This window comes from Leuciscus leuciscus (assembly GCF_965113295.1).
Source record: "Leuciscus leuciscus genome assembly, chromosome: 10".
Lineage (NCBI taxonomy): Eukaryota > Metazoa > Chordata > Actinopteri > Cypriniformes > Leuciscidae > Leuciscus > Leuciscus leuciscus.
The window spans coordinates 6987360-6995880 of NC_138734.1; the positions used below are offsets into that span (position 1 = coordinate 6987360).

An 8521-nucleotide genomic window follows, 5' to 3' on the forward strand; every position below is an offset into this window, starting at 1 on the left:
GGTAAAGAATGTGAGGATCTACGGGGAGTGCAGTCTAATGTGTTTCACTGAGACATGGCTAACCGCTAACATCCCAGATGCTAACTTGGATTTACCTGGCTTCACTACAGTCAGAGCAGACAGAGACACGAAGGCAAGCGGGAAGAGTAAGGGAGGTGGGCTTGCGATATTTATCAACAATAGATGGTGTAATCCTGGACATGTTACTGTGAAGATGACAACCTGCAGTAGGAACATTGAGCTGTTGGTTGTAAGTCTACGCCCTTACTACATGCCTAGAGAGTTTTCACACACCATCGTGGTTTGTGTTTACATTCCCCCGCGAGCACAAGCCGAAGCCGCGTGTGACGTCATCTACTCGGTCGTTGCGAGACTGCAGACACAGCATCCAGAAGCCTTCATGATTATTTCTGGGGATTTTAACCACGTCACATTGGACTCCTCACTGTCTGCTTTCTGCCAGTATGTTGACTGTCCCACCAGAGGGTAACAGAACTATTGATTTACTGTATGCTAATGTTAAGGATGCATACACTGTCCTTTCTCTACCGCCATTGGGGAGATCAGATCACAATCTTGTTCTGCTCCAGCCTCACTATAAGCCCAAAGTTGTAAGACAACCCATTACCACACGTTCTTTCAGGAAGTGGTCTCCGGGGACGGAGGAAGCCCTGCGGGACTGTTTCCAGTGTACTGACTGGGAAATGCTGCAGGAGGCGTATGGGGAGGACATTGAGGGTATCACTAACTGCACAACTGACTACATGAACTTCTGTATGGACATTGTTGTTCCCATTAGAACTGTACGCTGCTTTGCTAACAACAAACCCTGGATCACGAGCAACATCAAAGACCTCCTCAACCAGAAGAAGAGGGCTTTTATGATTGGTGACCAGGAACAGTTAAGACGCATACAAAGGGAGCTCAAGTTCCAGCTGAAAGAAGCTAAAAATGTGTATAGAAGAAAAATGGAGCAGAAGTTGCAGCAAAACAGTATGAGGGAGGTGTGGGAGGGCATGAAGACCATCACAGGTACTAGCTTGAATAGGGGCTTTTTGTGAAACAATGTGACTCACTAAAAGATTGGTGGCCAACCACTGACAAAAATGTGTGGCAATCTGAGAGCGCAGGGTTTTACAAACAGTCACTAAGGAAAAAATATTAAGGGAATCAGAACTGTTGAAGTGATGTATGATAGTACAATGTAAAATGAAGAAATTGATAAAATTATAAATCATAATAATAGGAATATGCTGTAGCGACAATGGGTATGAACCAAACACAGACTAATCTTCGTCCAGAATATTAATTCAAACTCTCTGTGAACAAAGAGGAAGATTTGGTCAGGACTCCGTATCCTCATCAATCTTGTCATGGGGTCCAGGCGCCAACCTGTCGGGCTATTTAAAAGAGCCCCCAGCACTAACACATAACTGGTCAATGACTAGCTTTGTTGCCAAATTACTGATTGGTTAAGAGAAAGACAGAGACCAAGGCATCACACAAGTGTCTTCACATCCCAGAGCCATAACTCACCCAGGCTCCAGAGAGTCTGTAACCAAAGACTTTTATTGGTTAACTGAAGGCAGAACTGGTCAACTTCGATAGTTTGCAAGACGGATCGATACCAGCAGATGTTGTTTTCCCCCACAACATTCATGACCCCTTCCCCCTTAAGACCTCTGAACGAACAAACAGAGTCCGTTTCTCTCTAAACCAGAAAACTGAGATTTTTCCTACAGTATACATAAAACTCATTCAAGAACAATTTTCAATGGACTTACAATCAAACATCATGCAACTACATAACTCTATTTTGTGTCTGCAACTTATATGTGTGTTTAATATGCTTAGATACCATATAACTCATGTAATGTTATAACTGTTAGATGTTTGAATGAAAGTGTGTTGTGTTTCATATCAGTATGATCGTATGCTCGTGATTAAAAAGATGGCTGGATTGAAATCTGTGTAAAATGTTTCATATTCTTATAATACTGATCATGTCTAAACTGTGGCATCTGTTCTCTCTGTTAGTAAGGAAACCCCCCAGATAAGATAATTTACGATCAGAACTGAGAAGAATGCCACCTCCTAAATTTAGCCAGTGTCTAATTGGCCAGAACTCATACTGGAGGTTGGACAACTTTGAGTTTAAAATCTTAGACCCAAAACAAGCTCTCTCTCTCTCTCTCTCTCGGCTCTCTAACTCTGCTCGTTCAAAATGTTCTGATAGAGAAGAGCTCTGCTCTGCTCGGCTCTCTCTTCGATCTGCTCTCTAACTCTAGCTCTCTGGGTTCACCCCCAAGAAACGCTCTGCTACCACTCTCAAGAGAGATGGGCAGAAAAAGGATGAAGATCTCAATCAGACGAGTAACCATGTAAACGCAGAGACAAAGAACCCAAATTAAGATCAGAAGAACGGGTTCAACAGCTTTATTCAAGCCATCTTACTACTCTCGTCTAAGTTGTCTTTTCTTTTCTAAAGTTTTCCTTTATTTTCCGTTGTGAGTCTCGGTTCTAAGTTAAGTTTTGCGACAAGATTTCGAGCCACGTTTCTTCTGCAAAGCCAGCTTCAAACAAAGACTTTCATTCGGCCAGCACACCACGTGACTGGCCGCCCCAGACCCAGGCACAAGGACACCAGCCAACGAACGGACCGGGAAAACCCCTTTCACGCAACAAAAGGGAATCCCCAAAAGCAAGCAAGCAAGCAAAAGCAAGTATCTCCAGACTAAGAGCTGAACTGGTGTATTAATATACAGTTAATAACCTGTCTAAGAAACGATAGAAGGGTTAAATTAATGATTGATGGTTTGTACGTCCAGGTCATGTCTTATAAGTGCATAAACTTGGGTTTTCATCATCTCACTCTTAAACTCACTCTTAAAACTTAATCTTTCCTTACTCTTTTTCCTTCTGCAACTCGTATGAATGTGTGTGTGTGTGTTTCTGTTAGATATTAGTTTTTATGTGTTAGTAGTATATAATCAATAAAGTATTGTTCGTATTTTAACAAAGAGATTACTTGTGTTAATCTGTTTATACATTTTATTGTCTTGAACTTCGATCTAAGTTACCGATGCTTTTACCCGTGATTATTTCTTAATTTATTGTTAGCTGGGGATTAATTCTTTCTTGGCCAGGAAGATATTATATTTCCTAGAGTTAATACTTGTTTATGCTTTCTGTTCATTGGATGAACTGATAAAATTATCATACTATTGATTCTGTTACGGTAAATTCTGAAGATAATTAAAAATAATTGAATTATTAATTATTGATCAAAATTCGTTATGAATAATAATTAATTAGATTTATACGTGGGCGTATAAACGCTGCAATGCATTCTGTGATAATTAGGAAATTTTGAGTCATAAATAAACTTTTATGAGTTAGACTTTGATTATGTATTTATCAAGTTCAAGTTCAAGTTCAAGTTCAAGTTACTTTATTTATACCCGAAGGTAGATTTTGTTTGCAGTAGAGTCACACACCATCACATTTCACACATCATCACATTACCATACATCATCAAAAAAGTTCTTATCGGTCAAGAATAAAATACATAAAAATACGTTAAAAAAAACAACAACAAACAGAATGAACACTTGTGCAAAATATAGCTATAACTTATTCCTCAATGTAATGGCTGCAGGAACAAAACTATTCTTGTGTCTTTTTGTTTTACACCTGGGGATCATAAACCTACGCCCGGAGGGTAGAAGCTGGAACTCTGTGTGCAGTGAATGAGAACTGTCGTTTAAAATTGAGCTAGTTATGCGCTGTACCTGTTTTGTGTATAAGGTCTCCACGTTAGGCTGTTGCTCACCAATCAGCCTGCTAGACCACTTTACTATTTGGTTGAGTGAGTTTTTATTTTTCAAAGTGAGATTCCCAAACCAGGCTGCTAATGCAAATGATAAAACTGACTCAATAAAAGCGTGATAAAATAGGGTCATGATGGATTTATCAACCTGGAACTTACTCAATTTCCTCAAACAAAACAGGCGCTGATGCCCTTTTTTACATACCACTTCACAGTTAGTTCCGAATGTGAGTTTGGAGTCTATTATCATTCCCAGGTATTTATATGAATCGACACATTCAACAGTTTGACCATTGATTGATGTAATTTCTTGTGTTTGTTTTTTTTTTTTCCTAAAATCAATGAGCATGTCATTTGTTTTAACTACATTTAGTTTAAGGTGAGACACCTCACACCATTCAACAAAGTCATCGATGACTGGACCATGGCCTGTTTCACTGTCTTGGAGCAGGCTGACAATTACTGAGTCATCTGCGTATTTAATTATAGTCCTGTTTTCCCACCTGCTCTGGCACATATTTGTGTACAGGATAAAAAAAATAAATAAAAAAAATGTAGATGAGATATATAAAACCGAGCAACAGGTGCTCTTAAAGTGATGAATAAATACAACTATATGAATTGCACGTGTTCAAATATTATACTTTTTATATGAAGCCGTCTAGAATTTGTATCCCGTTATCCCTGGGAGACAGTGTGGAAAAATGGTTTTGAATCTGCTTTCAATAGGTACCAGTCAGTAACAGCCCTTCTGCAGGAAGTTCAATAGCGGAAGTTAACATTCAGTTAAAACTGAGGCTGAATATGGCAGTGAGAGTTATGTAAAAGATTGACTATGCAGAATTCTATGGAAAAGAAAAATACAATCTAGGCCACAAGGCGTCTAAAGAGAAATTATGACTAGAAAAGCAAAAATATTGGTCACTCCATTTCATTTAAAGGTAATTTTCTAGATTCAATAGAAACAATGTTTTCTAATTCTAAACTTTTGAAATCACATGCTGCATCACCAGGGGTACGAGATAGAAATGTTTTTTTATTTTTGTCCATGGATCAAAGATTGTGTGAAGATTTCCAAATCTTCTTTTGAATGGTTTATGAGCAACAACAAAAAGTCTGAAAAATTTAAATTGTGCAGGGAATGACAAATTGCATTTGAGAAATTAAAACTGACTCTCTCAACTGCAATTGTAGGTCTATGCGATTATTATTATTTAAAGTGTTTAATCTATTTGATTTTGAAAAGTTAGGTTTACGTTCACTGAGTAAACTCAGACATATGATGACTGCATCGGACAATTGAACATTTATATCCTAACGTTCAGACACTGTCGCAAGGGGAATGCCACAGTGTGTCTACGTTCAGTAATTTCTGTCGTCGTCGAACTTTGTTACCGTTCATATTTGGTGGTATTCCACTCCTAATATATGTTCCCCATTCAGTTCATAAACTGCTATGGCAGACAAGAATGTATGAATCTCTGGCCAGAGAGGGGTGTATGGAGTGTGTGAAAGTGAGTGTGTGAATTATGGTGTTCAGAGACATAAATGATGTCAATCAAAACAGCTATATCTAAACAGGTAAAATATGACCCAACAGGGAAAAAAAATATACCCAATAAAATAACGGCCATGGATGATTTTGGCTAACTATCCTGAGCTGGGTTATTGTTGTGGCAGAAATAAACAATGCCACACCTGCGCAGCGAATAACTTTGGGATGGCAGAGAGCAAGCAAGCTTGCCCTGTCCACCCCATATTTAACTTTTAACTTTTTACAGGATGTCATGATGGATCTCATCGAACAGAACTGATTCTGTTCCAAATATATAAAATATTGTCTTGTTACTGTTTAACATGAAATTTCACAGGTCTCATCAAAAAAGGACGACCGGCCAGACAAGCAGATGAGTCTGGCGACATGATACATGTTGTCACTAACAAAAATACTTACGGTCTCCATTCACAGGTTGTTCTTGTGGTTCACTCCACAAACAAGGTCCCATCTGGGGTGCGGTGACACCTCCGTCCAAGCATCTCGACTTAAACTACACCAACCAGCCCTCAACAACCCCACACACCAACGGCAACACCGACGGCAACGCACAGCGTCAAGTGGGGGACCAAGGACGTGCTAGTAACGTTCCTCCCTTGCCAGCGAGGGAAAGCCAATTGCCACGGTTCGCAAAGAATCACCCTGGTGAAGATGGAATATCCATGGGGCAACGAGATGATCGACACATCTGGAGGAAGATGTGGACAACCTAATGGTTTAAGCTTAGCAGAATAATTAATTTTGTGTGATTTTTATTGATGTTTTATTTGGTTCAATCAAACTATACTGTAGGACTGAGTATTTAGATCTCATGATTTGAACAATTGCTGATGAATTTGAAAATATTTCAGGTATATGTAAATTGGAAAGAGGAAAATCTCTTAATTCTGTAGAGTATAGGGACTCTAAATAGGTACATTACTGTAAAGATAATAAATAATCTAGGGAATATTTTTAAAGAATCTTGAGGGGTTTAGAACCCTAATTCATATATCATAGATGCTAAAAAAATATATATATATATATATATATATATATATATATATATATATATATATATATATATTTGTAATAGTTGTTCTCTAATAAGAGAGGATAAGTTACTTTGCCGGACTAGGTCAGAATAGATAATTGGGTAAAGACCAAGAACAATGTAACCCAAACATGTTAAATTTAAACTAAAATGAATCTAAACAGTTAAGACATTTTAGTGAAATAGAATATTTGTTCATAAAGCAAAATTCTAAAAAGCTTTCTTAATTTACAGATTTAATATTCTGGATCAATGGATCCATTATGAACTATTCCGCATTGCCAACAAATAGAGGCAGGACATGTTATGTCCATCAGTTAATTCTGGAAAAATAGGATTTTAGGATAGGTAATTAATGATTAAATGGCACATCAGCAGCTAAAGCTATTCTCATGGCAACAGCTGGGTTGTTTGAAACAAAATAATATATATTTAACAAAGATAAAAATGAAAAGATTATATTATTTTTTGGTTAGATTTTATTACACAGATCCTTAAATAGATCTGACTAAGTAAAACAATCGCCTACTTGAATTAAAAGCTAGCAAAATAAGGTTAAGAAAAATGGTTAATCAGCAGTATCAGCCTGTTAAAGGCCTAATAGATCAATGTGATTAGAAAATTTGCAAAGGATAATGAAACTTGATCTAAAGTAAAAGATGGAACATGGTATGATTAAAGATATTAGGTGGTATTAGATACCAGGCAACTATGATGATGGATGATTTTCAAATGAATGAGTGTTTTATTTATTTCTTTTAAGATTTATTTCTGTTCATTTTTTTAGAGTGTTTATTTCTTTCCTTTAAAAATGTATTATTGTTTTATTTTGTTTTCAAGATATGAAAAAGGGGTGGAATGTAATAGAAATTTTTATTCCAGCCAGCATAATACCATACATGGTGTGGAAATATTTACTCTAGCCAGCTTAAAACCATACATGGTGTTAAAGAAACTGCAAGTTGCATATCATCTTCTTCCTTACTGCTGAAGAACGAGGTCAAAATGACATTTACAGAAAGGACAGTTTGTTCTTTCTAAATACAGATAAGCTCGCTTGCACTAAGAGCAAAGGTGTTGCATTGGAAAAGATATACTCAATTGTTTTTAATGACATATGTGTGTAAGTGTGTGCGCATAAAGGGGTGTTAGAATAAGTGTGATAGGTTTTCTTTATATAAGCTGGGCAAAAAGGAGAAGTCAGGGCGCTTCTCATATCAGACTCTGACTGATGTGTGAACGGCCTTTCTTGCAAGAAATAAAGATCTCTTTAACTTTTGAAATTTCCAGCTGTCTTCCAATTATTGTTTAAAGTCTAGAAAGAATTTCCACGACACCATCATTACAGCAGCCCATGTGAGTGGGGAATTGAGAAGGCTCCGTCCCAGTAAAGCGGCTGGCCCAGACAAAGTAAGTCCGAAACTGCTTAAAAGCTGTGCCATAGAGCTTGGCGACCATTTACAGTATATCTTCAATATGAGTCTACGTTTAGGGAAGGTTCCTGAGATGTGGAAGACGTCCTGTATTGTGCCTGTACCGAAAAGGCCAAACCCTAAGGAGCCGAATGATTTTAGGCCAGTTGCCCTGACATCACATGTCATGAAGACCATGGAGCGGCTGCTGTTACACCACCTCAGACCACAGGTCAGCCACGCGCTTGACCCTCTGCAGTTTGCGTATCAAGAGAGGGTGGGGGTGGATGATGCCATCCTCTATCTTCTACATCGGTCCTTTTCGTACCTGGATAGGGGTGGTAGCGCTGTGAGAATCATGTTTTTCGATTTCTCCAGCGCATTTAATACCATCCAGCCCCCTTTGCCGAAGGACAAACTGACGGGGATGGGTGTGGACCTAAAACTAATAACGTGGATTACAGACTACCTTACTGAGAGATCACAGTATGTTCGACTGGGGGACTGCATCTCTGAGTCCGTAGTCAGCAGCACAGGAGCACCACAGGGGACAGTGCTCTCCCCGGTCTTGTTCACCTTGTACACCTCCGATTTTAAGTACAACTCAGAATTGTGTCACATGCGTGGGGTGTATTAAGAATGGAGATGAGGGTGAGTATCGGACCCTGATTAAGGACTTTGTGAGATGGTGT

The 8521-nt window shown here is 38.5% G+C and overlaps 1 protein-coding gene across 1 annotated transcript in view; it reads left to right on the top strand.

Annotated features, from left to right (window-relative positions):
* The window catches only part of LOC309507283 (myelin-associated glycoprotein-like), a 45704-nt gene that overhangs the window by 6698 nt on the left and 30485 nt on the right, over window positions 1-8521 (top strand). The gene's annotated exons all lie outside the window — the stretch shown is intronic.